Below are 11026 nucleotides of genomic sequence, written 5' to 3'. Positions count from 1 at the left end.
CCGTTCTTATTTTATACTACTCTGGGTTCTGTGAGTTGCCGAAGCCCTCTGCCACCGGGAACCAACATTCGAGGTGCCTAGGAAGCCACCCTTAGAACCACTACTGTTTTGGTGAGCTCTCTCCCCTGTTTCTGCTTCCTTGTCCTACCAATTTGTTTCTACTTTGAAGCTTGTCCCTGAAACTGTTTGTATTATATAAAGAGATTATTGTAAATTACCTTGCCTTGCCGCCGCCATTACTGGAGGTAGCTGCCGGCTCTATCTGAAGACTGCTGCTAAGTCACCACCGAAGCTAAGAAAAGGTGTTGGGATTTGATGGAGCAGCTGCATTTAGTGAATTTTTGCGAGTTTCGACTTTGAGGTAGGGGATTTAACGTTTTTAATTTAGAATGCCTACAAAGTTATTGGATAAGTGCAAATGGTTAATAATAGTTAAGAACTTCTTAATTGTCAATAATGACTTGAAATGTGTTTGAGAATGGTTAGCTATTGTGATTTTTCTGAGTTATGATTCAAATTAAATGTGGTTGTGAACGATGATTAAACTGGTGATATTGATTTTGATTTGAGGCTGTAACTATTACCGATTTTCTAATTGTTTGGAATTACTGAGAATCCTGTTATTTGATTATGTTGAGCTGGTTGCCATACGCTGGTTTGCTTGATGGTTGCAAACTGACTGAAATTCTGATCCTTGATGGATTTATATTGAATTGAATGATGTGCTGGTTATTTGATATAGTGTAATGGTAGTGGATTTGTTGGAAATTCTGATCTTATGTGATATTGCTGAATTGGTTAAAATCTGGTTGTGAATTGTATTTTGAATTACTGATTTTTATTGTGATGAGTTGGCTAAGGTTTTGATCTTGAGTGAGTTATTTTGAATTGTTTGATATTGAATTGGAATTTTAGTATATTGGAATGGCTGTGAAATGGACTTGTGACGGGTTCAAATTAGTTGAAATGGGGCTGTGAATGATTTATTTAATGTTACTTATTAAGCTGAAAAATGTTGAGCTAATTATTAAAAATCTGACATTTTGATAATTGATGAATGGAGTTTAGATTAAGGCTGATTTTTGGGATTACTAGTTGATTGAGTTTAATTTTAAAAGGATTCCATGATATGTGAAAAGTAAATATGAATTGATGAGATTGGAGTTGGATTGATGGATTAGTCGGAATTGTGGAGTATGATTGATTTGTTAAATATTATGAATTGTGAATGTCTGATTGATTGAGAATTATGTTTTTGAAAATTGTTGGGAAAAGGACTGGTGATTTGTGGAGAAAGAGGGAACCCGTAAGGGTGGCTAGGTCCGAGTTTTAGGGGAAGTGCTGTCGAAATTTTATAAAAATCTGAGGTTTCATTTGAAAAGTTATTTTAGAAGCTTTGAATTTGGAAAATTATATCACTTGAGCTTTATTTAATTTAGAAAAGAATTAAAATATTTTGAGTTCAATTTACCAAGGAAAGGAATTATGTTTCGAACTTGAATTATTTAAGAAAGAAATTATGTTTTGAATTTGATTCAATATAGAAAGAGTTATGTTTTGGGCATGAAATAAAAGATTACCTTTTTTAGAAATTTGGTGAAATAATAATATTTGAATTTGAATAGTAAGAGAGATGATTTTTGAATCTTTGTGAAGTTAGTAAATTTGAGAAAGAGTTTTATTTGATTACTTCTAATGAAAGGTTATGTTTTGAAAAGTGTTTAATGAATTTAAAAATAAATGATTTTCTTGAGTCTTTGATAGAGAACTAAAATGAAAGATAGTTTTAAAGTTGGCTTGACTCAAGATTGCCATAGTAGAGATTATGAACTGAATTGATGATTGAGATTTTTATGAACGAATGGTAAAGAGAAATAGCTTGAGCCAAGATATTACAAAAGTGAAAGATGTAAAGTTTGTATAGTATGATTGAACAGAGAAAGAAAAAGATATTGCATAAGAATGTGAAAGTAATGATGAATTATGAGAATGATAATGAATGATGATAATGAGAATGATTATGTAATGATCTGCTGCGTGAAGGCAGCCAGATAGATGGTGGTACGACCGCTAAGAGCACTTCCTTGGGATACTTAGCTATAATGCTATTCTGTTAGTCAGAGGACTCTTACAGAGGTATCAAGAAAATACATAAGTAGCATATTCTCCTGTAAGTCAAAGGACTCTTACAGTGAGTGTGTTGGGCAGACTTGCTCCGCCCTGCAAGTCAAAGGACTCTTGCAGTGGGTTGTTAGTGCCGCCATGCAAGTCAAAGGACTCTTGCGATGGGTGTTGCCAACAGGGAAGCCTTACCTGGTCAAAAAACTCCGGGTAACGTCGGGAGAGGGTATGTAACCGACAGATGAGCTCATTACCTGCACTAGGGCTAGACATGCATCATCCTCGTTTGCGCATTTGCATTTGATTGGGTTTGCTCATTGTACTTCCCTGTGATTGTGCTGTTTGTCTTGCTGTGACTTGTTTGTATGTTGAACTGGATCTCTGGCTTATACTATTAGTTTGTGAATGTATTAAATTGGTTAAGAATTGATGTTTTAATTGAGAATTAATTATGTGACTGATAGATGGTTAATGTGACTAGTTTCATATTTAGAATTTGTTTGAGTTTAGAGATCTGGAAGGAGGTAATTAATTAGTTAAAGTAAAACCAAAAGTATTTTCAAAAAGGTTTGATAAAAATATAATTTCCTTGAGTATGTTAATTATTTGCATTCTATTTCATTACTTTTACGGCATTCCCATTCCCTACTGAGAACGTGTGGTTTGTTCTCACCCCAAAATTTTCCACCCTTTCAGTGACACAGGTTCGAAGACACAGTGTGAAGCTGGGGCGATTATAGAATTTATTTATGAGTTAAGTGTGAGTTAATCTGCTTTCATAGAGTTCCCTCGCGCTTATTGCTTAAGATTTTTATTTTATACAGAGGGATAGGATTTGTATCTGAGTTTTATTTGAAATCTTTTGTATGACAGATATTATTATTAATAATTATGTGATTATTATTACTTTGAAATGTTTGATATATGATTTTGATTATCAAAAACAAAATTTTCTGGAATTTTCTATAAAACTAAATCGCGATATCGAACTAAAGGCTCAATAGTAAATAGTTAATAAAGGAAAGCAGGTTGGTAACACCTTACTTTCGGTACAATCATGACGTTTTGGAAGTTGGGTCGTTATAAATATTACCAACTGGGATACGCTCAGGAGAGAATTCTTGGAAAAATATTTTCCAACTGAAGTTATAGACAGACTGAGGAAGGAGATCTCCTGCATTGTTCAAGGTGAATCGGAGACTCTCTATGAGTACTGGGAGCATTTTAAGAACTTTCTAGACGCATGCCCCCATCACATGATTGACAGACTAGTTTTTATCAGCTATTTCACTCAAGGCATGAAGCCTCAGGATAAGACCACACTGGATGGTGCTAGAAATGATTCTCTGAAAAAGTTCAAGATCGCAGATGAAGCATGGCAACTAATCAGCGACTTAGCTGAGTCCACTAGGAATCACAGGCACAGGCACAGCCACTCAAAAGCTGTTGCAGAGGTTTCCTCTAGCATTGAGACTACTGCTCTCACACAAAGTATATGTGAAATGACCAACCTACTGAAGCAGAAGTAGTTAAATCAACAACAAGCACAACAAGCTCAGCCTCCCCCACTACAACAAAGCCAACAGTTGGTCCCACAAAGAGTATGCGGAATCTGTGCTGATTATAGTCATTATACTGATGAATGTCCGCAGCTCCAACAAGAAGACAACACTGTGGCAGCCACTCATAACTTCTATGACCGCCCGAGTCAAGGATATAATCAACAAGGCGGCAACTACAACCAAGGTGGCAACTATAACCAAGGGTGGCAAGACAACTCCAACCAGGGCTGGAGAGATAATTCCAACCATGGCTGGAGAGGGACAATGATGAGCGGATAATTTATACGCTTTTTGACACTGTTTTTAGTATGTTTTTAGTAGGATCTAGTTACTTTTAGGGATATTTTCATTAGTTTTTATGTTAAATTCACATTTCTGGACTTTACTATGAGTTTGTGTGTTTTTCTGTGATTTCAGGTATTTTCTGGCTGAAATTGAGGGACTTGAGCTAAAATCAGATTCAGAAGTTGAAGAAGGACTGCTGATGCTGTTGGATTCTGACCTCCCTGCACTCAAAGTGGATTTTCTGGAGCTACAGAACTCGAAATGGCGCGCTTCCAATTGCGTTGGAAAGTAGACATCCCGGGCTTTCCAGCAATGTATAATAGTCCATACTTTGGCCAAGCATAGACGACGTAAACTGGCGTTCAACGCAAGCTCTCTGACCAAACCTGGCGTCCAGCGCCAGAAAAGGATCCAAAACCAGAGTTGAACGCCCAAACTGGCACAGAAACTGGCGTTCAACCCCACAAATGGCCTCTGCACGTGCAACACTTAGGCTCAGCCCAAACACACACCAAGTGGGCCCCGGAAGTGGATTTATGCATCAATTACTTACTCATGTAAACCCTAGTAGCTAGTTTATTATAAATAGGACCTCTTACTATTGTATTAGGCGTCTTTTAGACCATCTTTGGATTACCTTATGATCCTTTGATCACGTTTTAGGGGGCTGGCCATCTCGGCCATGCCTGGACCTTCACTTATGTATTTTTAACGGCAGAGTTTCTACACTCCATAGATTAAGGTGTGGAGCTCTGCTGTCCCTCAAAGATTAATGCAACGTACTACTGTTTTCTATTCAATCCTTCTTATTTCGCTTCTAAGATATCCATTCGCACCCAAGAACGTGATGAAGGTGATGATTATGTGTGACGCTCATCATCCTTCTCCCTTATGAACGCGTGTCTGACAAACACTTCTGTTCTACATGAAATAAGCTAGAATGAGTATCTCTTAGATCTCCTAACTAGAATCTTCGTGGCGTAAGCTAGAATGATGGCGGCATTCAAGAGAATCTGGAAGGTCTAAACCTTGTCTGTGGTATTCCGAGTAGGATTCAATGATTGAATGACTGTGACGAGCTCCTAACTCGCGATTGCAGGGCGTTAGTGACAGATGCAAAAGGATAGTAAATCCTATTCCAGCACGATCGAGAACCGACAGATGAATAGCCGTGCCGTGACAGGGTGCGTGAGCATATTATTCACTGAGAGGATAAGATGAAGCCATTGACAAGGGTGATGCCTCCAGACGATTAGCCGTGCCGTGACAGGGCATTGGATCATTTTCCCGTGAGATGACCGAAAGTAGCTGTTGACAGTGGTGATGTATCACATAAAGCCAGCCATGGAAAGGAGTAAGACTGATTGGATGAAGATAGCAGGAAAGCAGAGGTTCAGAGGGACGAAAAGCATCTCCATTCGCTTATCTGAAATTTCTACCAATGAATTACATAAGTATCTCTATCCCTATTTTATTATATAATATTCGAAAACACCATTATCACTTTATATCTGCCTGACTGAGATTTGCAAGGTGACCATAGCTTGCTTCATAAGGTATTACTTGGACGACCCAGTGCACTTGCTGGTTAGTTGTATCGAAGTTGTGACAATCATGAATTAAGATCAGAGCACCAAGCTTTGGAGCCATTACCAGGATTTGTTCGAGCCTGGAGATCACAATTTCGTGCACCAAGTTTTTGGCGCCGTTGCCGGGGATTGTTTGAGTTTGGACAACTGACGGTTCATCTTGTTGCTCAGATTGGGTAACTTTCTTTTCGTTTTCTTTTCAAAAATCTTTCAAAAATATTTTCAAAAAAAAATTTTTCTTTTGTTTTCGAAAAAAATAAAAATGTTTTCAAAAATTTATTCAAAATTTTTAAGAATGAATTCTAGTGTTTCATGAAGCATGTGAAGCCTGGCTGGCTGTAAAGCCATGTCTAAATTCATTTGGACTAAGGCTTGCAATTTGTTATCAAGAGCAAATTAGTTGTTGCTCATCCACCTGCTGCTGATCCATGATCACCTGCTGAAGCTTGGCTAGCCATTGGCCATGTCTAGTGTTTTGGACTGGAGCTTTCTTTGAAAGCTTGGCTGGCTAGTGAGCCATGTCTAATTCCTGGACTAAAGCTTTAGACTAACATGGCAAGATTCCTGGAATTCATATTCAAAATTTTTGGAATCCTCATTTTTCCTTTTAATATGCGAAAAATATAAAAGAAAAATCCAAGAAAAAATTAGAAAATCAAAAAAATCAAAAATATTTTTGTGTTTCTTGTTTGAGTCTTGAGTCATGTTATAAGTTGGTGTCAATTGCATATGCATCTTGCATTTTTTCGAAAATATCATGCATTCATAGTGTTCTTCATGATCTTCAAGTTGTTCTTGGTAAGTCTTCTTGTTTGATCTTGATGATTTTTTGTTTTGTGTCTTTTCATGTTTATCATATGCATTCTTGAATTCTTAGTGCCTAAGCATTAAAGAATTCTAAGTTTGGTGTCTTGCATGTTTTCTTTGCATTAAAAATTTTTCAAAAATATGTTCTTGATGTTCATCATGACATTCATAGTGTTCTTGGTGTTCATCTTGACATTCATAGCATTCTTGCATGCATTCATTGTTTTGATCTAAAAATTTCATGCATTGCATCCTTTTAGTGTTTTTCTCTTGCATCATAAAAATTCAAAAATCAAAAAAATATCTTTCCTTTTTTCTCTCATCAAATTCGAAAATTTGAGTTGACTTTTTCAAAAATTTTTAAAATCAAGTTGTTTCTTATGAGTCAAATCAAATTTTCAATTTGAAAATCTTATCTTTTTCAAAATCTTTTTCAAAAATCAAATCTTTTTCAAAATTCTTAGTTATTTTCGAAAATTTCAAAAATATTTTTCAAAAATCTTTTTCTTATTTTTATACCAAATTTTCGAAAATAACATAATCAATTAATGTTTTGATTCAAAATTTTGAAGTTTGTTACTTGCTTGTTAAGAAAGATTCAAACTTTAAGTTCTAGAATCATATCTTGTGATTTCTTATGAATCAAGTCATTAATTGAGATTTTAAAAATCAAATCTTTTTCAAAAACTAATTTCTATCATATCTTTTCAAAAATATATTCTCATCTTATCTTTTTCAAAAATATCTTTTCAAAATATCTTTTCTAACTTCCTAACTTCTTATCTTTTCAAAATTTGTTTCAACTAACTAACTAACTTTTTGTTTGTTTCTTAACTTTTTCAAAACTACCAAACTAACTCTTTCTCTCTAATTTTCGAAAATATCTTCCCTCTTTTTCAAAAATTTCTTTTTTATTAACTAATTATTTTTATTTCTAAATTTTAAAAATTTTTCGAAAATTTCTAACATTTTTCAAAAACCATTTTTCAAAAATCACTAACTCTTTTTCAAAATAATTTTCGAAAATTATCCCTCCCCCATCTCATTCTATTTATTCATTCATATCCTAACATCTCATCTCACCTCTCTTCCATCCTCACAGTTGTGTTTCTTCCATTATATTACATTCTTTGTCTCCCCCTCTTCTTCCACTCACACAGGAATCCCTATACTGTGGTATAAAGGATCTCCATTATTATTATTATTTTTCTATGCCTTCTTCTTTGTCATATGAGCAGGAGCAAGGATAAGAACATTCTTGTGGAAGCAGATCCAGAACCTGAAAGGACTCTGAAGAGAAAATTAAGAGAAGCTAAAATACAACAATCCAGAGATAACCTTTCAGAAATTTTTGAACAGGAAAAGGAGATGGCAGCCGAAAATAATAATAATGTAAGGAAGATGCTTGGTGACTTTACTGCACCTAATTCCAATTTACATGGAAGAAGCATCTCCATTCCTGCCATTGGAGCAAACAACTTTGAGCTGAAACCTCAATTAGTTTCTCTGATGCAGCAGAACTGCAAGTTTCATGGACTTCCATCGGAAGATCCTTTTCAGTTCTTAACTGAATTCTTGCAAATATGTGATACTGTTAAGACTAATGGAGTAGATCCTGAAGTCTACAGGCTCATGCTTTTCCCTTTTACTGTAAGAGACAGAGCTAGATTATGGTTGGATTCTCAACCCAAAGACATCCTGAACTCTTGGGATAAGCTGGTCACGGCTTTCTTAGCCAAGTACTTTCCTCCTCAAAAGCTGAGCAAGCTTAGAGCTGATGTTCAAACCTTCAGACAGAAAGAAGGTGAATCCCTCTATGAAGCTTGGGAAAGATACAAACAGTTGACCAAAAGGTGTCCTTCTGACATGCTTTCAGAATGGACCATCCTGGATATATTCTATGATGGTTTATCTGAGCTATCAAAAATGTCACTGGACACTTCTGCAGGTGGATCCATTCACCTAAAGAAAACGCCTGCAGAAGCTCAAGAACTCATTGACATGGTTGCTAATAACCAGTTCATGTACACTTCTGAAAGGAATCCTGTGAGTAATGGGACGCCTATGAAGAAGGGAGTTCTTGAAGTTGATACTCTGAATGCCATATTGGCTCAGAACAAAATATTGACTCAGCAAGTCAATATGATTTCTCAGAGTCTGCATGGAATGCAAGCTGCATCCAACAGTACTCAAGAGGCATCTTCTGAAGAAGAAGCTTATGATCCTGAGAACCCTACAATAGCAGAGGTAAATTACTTAGGTGAACCTTATGGAAACACCTATAACTCAACATGGAGAAATCATCCAAATTTCTCATGGAAGGATCAAAAGCCCCAACAAGGCTTTAATAATGGTGGAAGAAACAGGTTTAGCAATAGCAAACCTTTTCCATCATCAACTCAGCAACAGACAGAGAACTCTGAACAAAATGCTTCTAATTTAGCAAATCTAGTCTCTGATCTATCTAAGGCCACTGTAAGTTTCATGAATGAAACAAGGTCTTCCATTAGATATCTGGAAGCACAAGTGGGCCAGCTGAGTAAAAGGATCACTGAAATCCCTCCTAGTACTCTCCCAAGCAATACAGAAGAGAACCCAAAAGGAGAGTGCAAGGCCATTGATATAAGCGCCATGGCCGAACCTCTGAGGAGAGGAGAGGACGTGAATCCCAAGGAGGAAGACCTCCTAGGACATCCAGTGATCAATAAGGAGCTTCCCTCTGAGGAACCAAAGGACTCTGAGGCTCATCTAGAGGCCATAAAGATTCCATTAAACCTCCTTATACCCTTCATGAGCTCTGATGAGTATTCCTCTTCTGAAGAGAATGAGGATGTTACTGAAGAGCAAACTGCCAAGTTTCTTGGTGCAATCATGAAGCTGAATGCCAAATTATTTGGCATTGATGCTTGGGAAGTTGAACCTCCCTTGTTCATCAATGAACTAAGTGATCTGGATCAACTGACATTGCCTCAGAAGAGACAGGATCCTGGAAAGTTCATAATACCTTGTACCATAGGCACCATGATCTTTAAGGCTCTGTGTGACCTTGGTTCAGGAATAAACCTCATGCCCCTCTCTGTAATAGAGAAACTGGGAATCTATGGGGTGCAAGCTGCTAAAATCTCACTAGAGATGGCAGACAGCTCAAGAAAACAGGCTTATGGACAAGTAGAAGATGTATTAGTAAGGGTTGAGGGCCTTTACATACCTACTGATTTCATAGTCCTGGATACTGGAAAGGAAGAGGATGAATCCATCATCCTAGGAAGACCTTTCCTGGCCACTGCAAGAGCTGTGATTGATGTTGACAGAGGTGAAATAGTCCTTCAATGGAATGAGGACTCCCTTGTGTTTAAAACTCAAGGATCTCCCTCTGCAACCATGAAGAGGAAGCATGAAAAACTTCTCTCAAAGCAGAGTCAACCAGAGCCCCCACAGTCAAACTCTAAGTTTGGATATGGGAGGCCACAACCAAACTCTAAGTTTGGTGTTGAACTCCCATATCCAAACTCTAAGTTTGGTGTTGGAGAGTCTCAACAAAGCTCTGCACATCTGTGAGGCTCCATGAGAGCCCACTGTCAAGCTATTGACATTAAAGAAGCGCTTGTTGGGAGGCAACCCAATGTTTATCTAATTCTTATTTTTATTGTTTTTCATGTTTTCTTAGGTTCATGATCATGTGGAGTCACAAAATAAATATAAAAATTGAAAACGGAATCAAAAACAGCAGAAGAAAAATCACACCCTGGATGAGCATCTGTCTGGCGTTCAAACGCCAGAACAGAGCATGGTTCTGGCGCTGAACGCCCAGAACAAGCATGGTTCTGGCGTTCAACGCCAGAAATGGCAGCAAAGGGGCGTTGAACGCCCAAAAAGGGCACCAACCTGGCGCTGAACGCCCAGAGTTGTGTGCAAGGGCATTTTACATGCCTAAATTGGTGCAGGGATGTAAATGCCTTGACACCTTAGGATCTGTGGACCCCACAGTATCCCCACCTACCTCATCATCTCTCTTCCCATTCATGATCATCCCTTCTACTTTCCATTTACCACTCACATCCATACACCCACTACCTTCAAAATTCAACATCTCTCTCCCACCAAATCCCACCCATATGGCCGAATACACATTCCCATCCATCTCCTCCATATCTTCTTCTTATTCTTCTATTCTTTCTTCTTTTGCTCGAGGGCGAGCAACATTCTAAGTTTGGTGTGGTAAAAGCATAGCTTTTTTGTTTTTTCCATAACCATTGATGGCACCTAAGGCCAGAGAAACCTCTAGAAAGAGGAAAGGGAAGACAAAAGCTTCCATCAAGGGTCTATAGCTCAGTGGTAGAACATTTGACTGCAAATCAAGAGATCCCTGAGATACCTTAGGGGATAAATTTTCTTCCACACAATTATTGGAAGCAACTAAGGGTGGAACATCAAGAGCACTCCATCATCCTTCATGAAATCAGAGAAGATCTAAAAGCAATGAAGGAGGAGCAGCAAAGACAAGGAAGAGACATAGAAGAGCTCAAGGACATCACTAAGGTGGATTCATTCCTTGTTCTTATTTCTTCTGTTTTTCGTTTTCTATGTTATGTGCTTATCTATGTTTGTGTCTTCATTACATGATCATTAGTAGTAATAACTATGTCTTAAAGCTATGAATGT

At 37.4% G+C, this 11026-nt stretch overlaps 1 non-coding gene across 1 annotated transcript; it reads right to left on the bottom strand.

Annotated features, from left to right (window-relative positions):
• Positions 1-8128: 8128 nt before the first annotated feature.
• LOC148555501 (small nucleolar RNA R71) lies at positions 8129-8236 on the bottom strand. Its single transcript, XR_015887731.1, has one exon. It is a non-coding gene; the product is annotated as a small nucleolar RNA R71 (small nucleolar RNA).
• Positions 8237-11026: the final 2790 nt, after the last annotated feature.

Source organism: Arachis ipaensis, chromosome B6, assembly GCF_059453495.1.
Source record: "Arachis ipaensis isolate K30076 ecotype BB chromosome B6, ASM5945349v1, whole genome shotgun sequence".
Classification (NCBI taxonomy): Eukaryota; Viridiplantae; Streptophyta; class Magnoliopsida; order Fabales; family Fabaceae; genus Arachis; species Arachis ipaensis.
This window is presented reverse-complemented; position numbering and strand designations above follow the sequence as displayed.